The following is an 11,819-nucleotide window of genomic DNA, read 5'->3' on the forward strand; positions in this document are numbered from 1 at the left end:
TGGCCTTCCACCAGGGTGGCATAGTCGGATAAAATTTAAATGGTGATTAACATCTCCCTCAATTTAATATAGATAAAAATGCCACATAATGATAACATGGTGAATGCAGTATGTCTGGATTATATTTATCCTATACACATACTTGAATGTAGTTTTTAGTGTTTGTGAAGTAAATACTTATTAAATATAAGTAAGAGATGAACACCTCAGTGTTATGAGTGTTCTTTTATTGGCCAGCCCAACTTCAAAAATGCAGGGGTGTTTTTTTCAAATGTTTTCAAATTTAATTGCTTTGAAAAATGAAATTTAACCGTATGAAATTAAGCTTTGAGAACAGCTTTGGATAACTTATGAGTTGAGTCTGCTCAGTACGTTTTTAGAACAGAGAAAAGGTGTTAGACCCTAAAACATATTTATAATCATAACCCAAATTAACATGATTTCACAAACCAAAATGCTTGGCATGTATGCTTTACCTCGACACTCCCCAAGTGCTCAGATCTACCTAAGCCATTTTTCAGGACAAAAAGAGAAAGTACTATAACAGGGCTTTAGAACATTGCAATGTTTTCCGGAGGGGTTGTATTTCCATTTCTCTTTTTCGCTTTTGAATTCATCCCACCAGGTGCTTGTTATACAACATACCAGGGATGCCAGGTCATTCTGGGATACTCTCATGAAATATTGACTCCCACCTGACTTGAGTGGATATTTTTTTTAACCTAACTTTGAAAACAAGCCAGAACATATTAAAGTATCTTATGCATATTTAATGCTGGTAATTTCAGCCTCCCTGTTGGAAGTTTTAGACTTCAAGACAGATTACGTGTAACTCATATCAGAGTGCTCAAGTATGCTGCTTAACAGTCCACAGACATGTTTTGGTTTCCTACCAGACATTGTGATTATGATGAACACCGTTTACTCACTGGATTTGATGTGGATACTTACAGTTATGACAAACACAGAATCTCAGACTTAAATATTATAACTCATATTGACGTATTTGATGCCAATCTACCTGCTTGCATTACAGACAGAATTCAAAATGACTTTTTTTATACAGCTAATTGGTTACAGAATGCTTTTAAACATATTCACATACTTATTATTAATGGTCAGGATTAAACATGTGAATGTCTTGCACAATCTGTCTGTGGAAATTCTCTATTTGAAAATGATACTGAGCCATGTCAATGCTGCCTAGAATGTGAAGGTCTATCGAGTCTGTAGAGGGCCAAATATCACCAAGAAAAAGTGTGACTTATAACACCCATGCTCTTTTCAGATAAGTCTCAGGAAGGGAGGCAGGTAATTTAAACTTGCGGTCAAGCATTGCAATAACCTTTAGTATTATCAATGACACAAGTATTATTCACAGACAGACTGTCTGACTGATGCACCTCCAGCATTATTAAAGTTGAGTGAGTGTCCTCACTTTCATATCAAACCGACACTGAAACTGAAGAGCTGGAGAGAATAAAGTAGAGTAGATTTTAAAAGAAAACTCAATTCAAAAAAAGAGAGAAAGTTTTCGTCTAAAGTATGTTAGATTTACCAAGTTACCAATAGGGATTTGTAAGGACTTTGGGGGATCTGACTTTTAAATACTTATAATACTATTTAAATGAAGTTAAATACATTTGTTATTAAATAAATTAGAGGCCTAATAAGAACCCTGCTACATTAATAATTCATCCACAAATGCTCAGTGTTTTTATCTTCATTCTTTATTCCTCACATTTTAAAGGTGCACTCTGTAATTATTTCCTCATGAAACAAGTTTTACCCCTCGAGCTTTTTTCAAAAAAATAAAATAAATAAGTAATAATAATGAAATCATGTAGACTCGTATGAGGTGAAGACACCAATGAGTAGCCCATTAAAAGCGGATTCGTTTTAAATGGAGCGGGTTGCCTCATGTGAGTTGATATTTGAGATCAAATGACCAGCTGAATATTACTCGTTTTATCTAGGCATCTCCTTTTATCTGACAGTTTCACTTTAATTAATCATACTGGCTAAGGCAAACATTTCTACAACTGCATCTGTAACTGAAAATTATTATTGAGTGTGTGATGCTGCTAATGCAACATAAAAATAAAATAAAAATGATCAACAACAAGGTTTATATAGTTATGTTTTATAAAATATCACAATTTTTTGTTTATGTAATTGGCAGTCAATACAAAATATTTTTAGAACATCTCACAAGACTCACACCCTGATGAAGACTTGACGCTGTAACACATATAGGTGTATTTATCACCTTTTTTTACATGAACATTGCCATATTTGTCTTTAACTTAGATCTGTAAACATTTCTACTAACCTTAACCTAGTCTAATAATATTTGGAGAGTTAATTGACATACTGCCTTCATGTGCTCTCAGAATTAAAAAATAATATTAATAATAATTCAGGCCCTTAATACTTAGATATGACACATTTAAACTATGTTCATTTTATTTAAACATATCTAATGTTGACACAACTTAATTTAATTGTGTTCCATCAACCTAATATAAAACTGAAGTTTACTGAATAAATTGGTTAAAACTACATTCAATATTTGTGTTGACATAACTAACTGGACAGTGTATCTGTAGTTCCCAGCATGCTTAGCAAGGGACTCCATTAGGAGTACATTTAGGGATAAAAATGTGTTATTTTATGTGTTTTTTTCTTGAAAGGGAAAGACGTTGTTTGGTAATGTTAGTGTTTAATGTTCAGGTTAGAGGAGTTTCTGTAATGTTTTTGAATTCTGTGGTTATTATGCGGAGGAGTGGCGCCTGTGCTTAGGCTCTGGGCACTTCCACTGTAACAATAAAATAAAATAATGTCTCCAAATGAAATATTTCTAGTGACTGATCACATCAAAAATTTTCAGTTGGACAAATTGAAAATCTGTAAAGTGATGCAATTTAATTCACAGAAATTCAATTCGACCAACTGAAAAATTTAGATGTGATCAGTCACTTGAAAATGTTCAATTGGAGACCGGATTTTTTTTTTTTTTTTTTTTTTTTTTTTTTTTTTTTTTTTTTTCTATTTCTAAACAGGCAAACTAGGCCAAAAAGGCTGGCCATTTCAGTACAGCAACCTTCTTCGCAGCCATGATGTTGTAATTAATGCAGTATGTGGTCTGGCATTGTCATGTTGGAAGAGTCCCTGAAAGAGACAACATCTGGATGGGAGCATATGTTGTTCTAGAACTTGGATATACCTTTTTGCATTGATGGTGCCTTTCCAGATGTGTAAGCTGCCCATGCCACACACACTCATGTAACCCCATACCATCAGAGATGCAGGCTTCTGAACTGAGCGCTGATAACAACTTGGGTTGCCCTTATCCTCTTTAGTCCAGATGACATGGCGCCCCAGTTTTACAAAAAGAACTTCAAATTTTGATTCATCTGACCACAGAACAGTTTTCTGCTTTGCTACAGTACATTTGAAATGATACTTGGCCCAGAGAAAACGCCTGTGCTTCTGGATCATGTTTAGATATAGATTTTTTTGACCTATTGAGTTTTGGCCAGTGGTGGGCTGTCAGGGCTGTCAGGCTTTGTATATATATAAGCTATGTTCTCTCTATGCTACAACTCTATGCTATAACTCTCTATGTTGTCAATTATTGACCTAATAAGTTGCAAATTGGTCCTCCAAATTTGTAACTTTTTCGGTCTCTTATTACTACCTGTCCCAACTTTTTTGGAATGTGTAGCTCTCATGAAATCCAAAATGCATCAATATTCGACATGTCATTTCAAAATGTCATGCCAAAATTAGATTTTATCTATATTCTATTGTGAATAAAATATACGTTTATGAGATTTGTAAATTATTGCATTCCATTTATATTCACAATTTGTACTGTGCCCAAGTTTTGGGGAATTTGAGGTTTGTATTTAACATATATTTTATAAAATTGAGTTGGACCAACTCAATTACATTGCATGAATTAGTTTTGTTTTCATGAGTTGGGTCTACACATATTTATCAGATGTAAAACCTGCAAATTAAATTGAGTTTGTCCAATGAGTTATTTTTTGAGTGTATAGGTAAAAATTGCACATGAACAGTCTCTTGTTTTGATAACCTCGTAATCAGAACTTTTTCCACAAGGTGGGAATTATCAAATTTATAGCATGTGAAGCCAGCATTAACAAGAGGTAGTTGACATGTAGATGCAAAGTTACTTATAGTCTTATGTGGACAAAAAAAACAAAAAACAAACATAGTATATAATATTAAACAGCAATGGACCCCATTCACATTCAAGTGAACTTTTCCTTGAAAGTGTTTTGAGGTGCTTCATACACAATATTTTAAAGATGACTTGGAATGGCTTCAGTCTTTATGGTAACAACACCAGCAGTGACCATAAAGCCATTTTGGAGGGAGAGGGGTCAAAAGCAAAAAAAAAAAAAAAAAAAGTCTCTTCAGGCATTGAATGAAATGTTGATTCACAAATATGCTTTTGGATTGGTTATATATGAAAGCGTGAGAAACACACTGTGTGTGAGAGAGATGAGCTGCTGAAGCAGAACAAATTAGGCTATTTGAAGTTCACATGTCATGAAATTCTCTCAGGTTCACTTGTCATTTTATAGATATATTTGGTAATTTGCACAGTGAGAGAGTCAATTGAACGGTTTATGCAAAGGCTGCATGACCGTGTGCTCCTTTCATCACTCCACTAACAGGTTAGGCCTCTGATCTTATGAAAGTAGTAAGGTAATAGTGTGCAATGGTTTGTGTGAAACACTATTATAGCAAGTGAGCCTGAAAAAAAAACATTTTGGTCGTCTGTTTACAGTATATTTCCCGTTAATTCTAGGTAACATATTCATTAGTGTAAGAGTTTTCAGAGTCAGTCCCAACTCATTTGTGTATGTTGTTGGTGGCTCATGCTGTTACGCAGCTGGCTACTGCATTGCAGCGTCACGGGACAGCCTCAAGCTGCCTCCTTTACGGTCACAGAGGCGGTTGCGCGTCATAGTTGCTTTTGTCCTATAGCTCTGTAGGGACTGCGCATTAGGGCATTTCATTCTCTTTGCACTGCGGATTGCACACATGCTGAGATGTCATGTCATTCTAAATCATTTTAACTATTTCTTAATATGACTAACCATTTCTTTAGTGGTCACTTTTTTAATTAGCAAAAATGAATAAGTGCACCTTTAATGACAGAATGGTTCCTATAGTTAAACAAAAGTGTTACATATTTTACATTTACATAGGCCTACACTTTTGTTCAAAGTGACTTACAGAACGTTCCATTATATTATCACGCTATAATTCATTCAAACGCTATTAAACCATTCAAGCATGACAACTCAAAAGAGAACTGTAATGAGTATGGTCCTTGTGTGTCTGTGAATCTCCTGTCTTTATGAGATACACACACAATATGCACAGGCAGCATGTCTCGCTTGTACAGACAAAAACACATAAAAGTATGCCAAAATTCTGCTTTGCCAAGTATACTCATAAGCATAGTCTTAAATGAGTTGTCCTCACAGTCATTTAAGACTTATTTCAGGGTGTTTTCACACTTGGTCCTTTTCAGGGGTCTGAGAGAGAGATGATTAATAAAGAAAGAAGGAGAAGCTGCTCAAAGATTGCGTGCGAGCTTCTCTTCCTGTGTAATTTCGCTACTGTGTGACTCTACTCTCTACTCACGTGATTTTTACACAATCGTTAGCCTATTTTTACAAAAACGGCTTCTACAGGGCGATATGTTCATAGATATAAGGTAATGGAGCCTTTTATACATTGTCGTGTTTCTTTAGAAATAAACAATGGACAAATGGAGTCTTTAAACACTTCATATGTAAAGTTATTTGCTGTCAAAGTGACGCCAAAAGAAATGGGAATCAATGGAATGCTAACAGCAGGTGATGGCTTGGTTAGCAATGCCTGCCTCTGGAAGATTCCGCCAATTGAAGGTACATTTTCCGTGTGCTGGATTACTTTATGAGCAATTTGGATGCAGTATAATAGACAAACAAATAATGCACACAACAATAAAAAAATCATTTAAAAAATACACGCAATGAATAGATATACTAATAATAATATAGCAAGGTATGTCGTTATGGGAAGAAGAAGGCGGGAACTGGCAAACGTTCAACACTTTTATATTCAAATAAACACAAAATGAAAGTAAAAAAAGCCAATCCCTCGCGGACGACTGCCACATACAAACATAAACAAAACATAACGTAAAACTCTAGGCTTGGTCCTCTCTCATCCTTCACTGTCTTTTATGCTTCTGTCGCTCCTCCGTGAGAGATATGAGATCGGTGTGACGTTTTCCGCATACCCCCATTACACCTCGCAAGCCAGGGAGTCTCGGCGACCGCAGCAGCTGGGGGTAAGGACAGACGAGACGAAAGAAAATGAGACAGAAGCACAAGGAACGACGGAGCGAGAGAGTAGGAAAAACAAAATCTTGGTCCGATTCACAAACTCACTGGCCCTCATTTATCAATCTTGCATAGAAACTGGTGTATATGTTGGCGTAAGATTATGCTTAAACTCCTCTCATCGCCTGATTTATGAAGCTGTGCGTACCTCTGCAATCCAGGTTTACGCAATACCTGCCCTTGATAAATGCGGCGGCTGAAAACGATCGTCATTAGAATAACACGCCCCTATATATTCAAGTCTCCGCCTCCTCCACGTCCTCATTTTACGCCATGGACACACGGAAGACGGCAAAGAAGCGAAACTTCTCCGACGTGGAGATCAGGCGCGCTCAATCATCTCACTAGTCCACTAGTCAGGGCACTGATTAGGACATAAGTCAATGGGCTGACTTCCTGATCAGTGCTCTGACTACTGAACTAGTGAGATGATTGAGACGTGCCCATCGAGACCATCACCAGGGAAGTGAAAAAAAATAAAAATAAATTGTTTTTGTATTTGGGAGTTTAAAGAGTGGGATTTAAGGCAGCTACAAAAACAAAATATGGACCTAAATTACGAGTACTCTTAATAGTGTGGAGGTTGAGAAGCGCACTCCAGCAGTTTAAATAGCTGTTTGGATGATAAATTACCATCACAATGCATTATTTTACAGCACATGTTTTGAAACAATTAGCATTTAATTTCATATCCTGGCACATGTATTGGGGTGTACAATAATGATGATGATGCGATGTGGAGTACCATTCATTCACATTAATAATTACATGACAATTTTTAAGATTCTTCTTATTATTATTATGATTTTATAATATTTTATTTTGTTTATTTATTTATTATTTATATAATTATAATATATTATTTTGTCAGTCTGAATTATTTTAGTCCCAGTCCGTGCACAGCTGCCGGGCCAGGCGGGCCTGAAACGTCAGATAAAGCGCACAGGCTCGCTACTGGAGGAATACATATATGCCTACAAATCAAACGCTTTGGTAAAGTCACACAAATTAAACATTGACGTTCATGTTGCACAAAAATAAACACTGAATGTTGTTGTTGTGGTTTTTAAGAGTGGCTCATATAGCATATCTTGTCTTGTTTTGTGGTGTTAGGAATTGTTTTTCTGTGCATTTTCACACTAACTCAAACGTGCGTACACCACCTCCTGAGCTGGCGTAGGATTTGCCGTGCGCCAACGTCCATAATGATACATCTCAAAGTCACCGTGGTTTTGGGTGTACGCAAGGTGTACACTGGAAATTTGGTGTACGCACTTTTAATAAATTAGGGCCACTGTCACTCTGTCCTCAGCCGAGAGAATCTTCCTCACGGTGCCATGCGATGGTACTGGACGCTCCTCGGTGGACGCTCCTCAATCCTCCTCCACCCCCTTATGGCCAGCGATGGCTCCTCCAGCTGAGGGCAGCCACTCACGGCCTTCACTCTTCCGCACTGCCCGTCCTCCTCAGCAGCGAGGGCTCTCCAACAACAAATCCCTTCTTCCTACCGGGTTTTGGCACCAGTGTAACAAGGTATGTTGTGGGAAGAAGGAGGCGGGAACCAGCGAACGTTTAACAGTTTCATATTCAAATAAACAAAAGACGGCATGGACAACCACCACACACAAACATAAACAAAACATAACGTGGTTCAGGCCTGGGGTCTGATGTATAAATGTTGCCTACACAAAAAGGCACTGAAACCGAACACATTTTTCCATACGCATACTGGGATTTATAAAAAAATGAACTAGACATAAAATATGGGCGCACCGTAAGGACACTTTAGAAAGTGTGTACGCACTCTTTTTACTGGATTGAGCAAAGTAATGACGTAAACTGTATTATTTAAATTATCTTTTACATATTATATACACATGTAGATTAAATATGAATAGACTTAAGCACTGAAACTTATTATCTAGAAGTTACAAAATGTTTTCTATGAATTCAAAAATGTGTCTTTGTACTGGATCGATGTGCTTAGTCAGATAATTATTTAATTTAAGTTTAAATCAGTTTCAATTAAAACTGACAGGCTTTTATTAAAGGGAGGGTGAAACACTCAGTTTCAGTCAATCTCATGTCAATTTTGTGTACCTATAGAGTAGTATTGCATCCTTCATATCTCCGAAGAGTCTTTAGTTTTATTATATTTATAAAAGAAATATGGGTTGTACCGAGTCTTTCCGGAAAAAACCGAGCACCTGGAGGCGTATGGTGTGGGCGGAGCTAAAGAATGACGAGCGCCCACAGCAACAGGAGAAACAGCAACAGCAGGACGTCCATCTCTGTGGTATGGACTGTATTTAGTGGCCTGTCAACATTTGTGTGTCATTTGTGTGAATGACGAAGCACGCGATCGTGTCGTTTACTGATGTTTACTCATGCGACGATAGCCAACAGCATAGACATTTGAAGCAGTTTTACTCAACGGCTGCTTCCAAAGCAGTACCGAACCTTTATCGCTGGGACCGCTCCGTCAAAAACACACTTCTTTGGTATGATTTGGTAAAGTCCTGACAGCAGTGAACGGAGGAGATCCACTTTGCGCCGCGACTAAAGCGATGTCGTGAAGCTTCCCGTCATTTCTGCGTTCAAATCGGTTCAAAGGCAACGCTGCCTTCCCGGAATGCTGTGCTGAAGCGTTGAAGTTGCTTGATGTCAATAAAGTGGAGCGCAACGTGACAGAAGTGTTCACGGACGACTGGATCTGCACCTGAGAGAGTGTTTATGGGCGTGCATTTCCTCTCTCGCTCTAGTCACGCGCGTGCACCCTACCGGGAGAAGAGCCCGTACGGCCCATACAAGGACCTTCTGCTCTATTAAGGTCAAGCCAAACCATACTCGAAAAAAACTCTCCGAAACTTGTGAGAAACCGGAAGGAGTATTTTTGACACAGAAATACTCCATCAAACGTCCAACATTAGTTTTTGAAACTTTCTCTGTGTTTAGGATGGGAATCCAAGTCTTTAACAGTGTAAAAAGCTCAGTATGCATGAAACAGCATTTCACCCCCCCTTTAATTTCCAAATCAAGCTTTAGTACTGGCAGGTCACGGTAGTCAGCTGATCAGCTGATCCACGCCTACCTATAGGAATACGACATCCATCACAGCATCCCTATATGTAAAGTCCATTCAGTATTATCAAAGTTTTATCACATTTCTAATTACCCTTCTTCATCCCCAGCTTCTCTTCTAATCAGTCAGGACTTGGCCTCTGATATTTCTTTTCTAATCAGACTCATTTTTCTTGAATTATGTTTTTATATTAAATTATTGTCATTGCAAACATTAATGATATCTGAACCCTAAGGTGGTTATAGCTACTCTCCCTGCTCTTATCCATGCTCGGCTGCATGGATGGGCAGGGAGTTCTTGCCCCGAACAGAACCATACCGCCAATTCAGACTGTATGCTAATTGTCAATCAATTTAACGATAGTGGCCCTGACAGAATTCATTTAAGGCTTTTTTTTTATTTATTTCACATTAAGATTACCATACCAGCAACTTATGGAAAAGGACAACACTGACTTTATGTAAGACTTATAGAACAGTTCCATCTAAAATGTGTATATATTAAATTATCTTTGACAGGGCTGTCCCTTAGTTCAGCATCTATATTTCTTAGAGACCCGCCACTGCTTTAAAGAGAGGAATCTTTGAACATCCGCCACAAAATTCACTGCAACTTTGATCTTGTCAGTGCAGTAGATCATCTGCCAATAATGTGACTTTCTAAAACAGAGCTTGTTTGCACAAATCCATGCTCATTTCAATTAAGCTACAGTGTTTATATCCTGCAGGCCTGCTTCTTTGGTGCATACCCTGAATCAATCAATGTTCTCACTTCAGGAAGCACATTTTCACAGCATACTTTTATTCCAGAGATTCCCATCCATGTCCATCAATATGTCACCATGAGGCTGAAGCCAGCTCTAATTAGCAGTAAAGCTTTAGCTGAGCTGTTGTTCCTGTCCTCAAGTGAAAGCCTCGCATTATCTTCATCTTGACACTTATGCCATAGTCTTCCACTATAATCAATGCAAATACTAAATTCATGGACAAAAATAAAAATAAAAATGCTATTTAAAAAATCTGTGCATCCATTTGGGGGAAATCTTTCATTTCAAATTCAAGTCTCACTCACAGGAAAATTAGGTAGTGATACAATTATTTTACAAGGTGATCATTTCCTATGAATTTGAACAAAATGAATCAAATGGAAACATGAAGTAAGCATGAAGGTCCACCCCTAACACCAACTCAAAATATAACCGTCACTTATGGTATACCGTATACGAATGAAAGTACAACTTCATAAGAGATTAATTTGTTAAAACCTAAAATAGACGAAATACTATTAGATTGTGTTGTCCACACTAAAAGCCCCCCCCCCCCCCAAAAAGCAAGAAAAAAAGAATAGAATTAGTTGCATGTATGAAACTTTACCTGATACTTCTATTCAACGTGTTTTACACAGGAGGGGAATCTCCTTAAGCGCAACCTGGGTGAACAACATCCATAATGCAATAGATGTGTGGATTATCAGCTGTGATGAATAGAAATTAATGAGGGTAATTTGGCTGGAGGTACTCGCTTGCGGGGATTTTAATGGGCACAGTTAGGACCTCAGTTTAACTTCTCATCTTAAGGACATGCAGTGGCTTTTTTTATATTTTAGTGTTCCTGACATAACTGGTTGATGCAGACTGGAAGGAGAGCACCCCCTGCTGGACCCTCAAACATTGGTAATGGGGACTTCCATACAGGTCTGATCAGGCTCAACCCTGCTGAACCCACCAGGAGGTATTGGGTGAATAATAATAATAATAATAATAATAATAATAATAATAATAATAATAATAATAATAATAATAATAATAATGATGATACTAATAATAATAATCATTTTTAATGCTTAGCTGATATTCAGCTTAAAGAGTGTTTGATTATAACTCTAAAATGGAAGTTCAAACAGCCCTAATATGTCTTTTGCTTTTGATTACTGTATTACAGTATGTCACTCAACAGAAGAAAAAAGTTATTCACCACAGATTTGGAATGGTTTAAAAAAAATGTAATACTTGTGAGGTAACACTGCCACCCAGAGTCCATTTATGCTTATGACGCCTTCTTACATAATTTGTCATATAAAATGTTATGTACAGTACTTTATTTGAAACCAGGATATATATTTTTGTTATGTTTGTAATTGGATTTTTTAAAGAATAACAGCTTCAAGAAGAATAACTTTTAATAAGAATAACTTTAGTTGATGTTTTCAAATGTATTTTATTATTTGTTCATTCAAAGGGATGTTGAAATTAAAGGAGAACTTGAAATAATATAGCAAATTGGAATAATGAAGTAATTATAAGC

Source organism: Pseudorasbora parva, chromosome 9 (genome assembly GCF_024679245.1).
Source record: "Pseudorasbora parva isolate DD20220531a chromosome 9, ASM2467924v1, whole genome shotgun sequence".
Taxonomy (NCBI): Eukaryota; Metazoa; Chordata; class Actinopteri; order Cypriniformes; family Gobionidae; genus Pseudorasbora; species Pseudorasbora parva.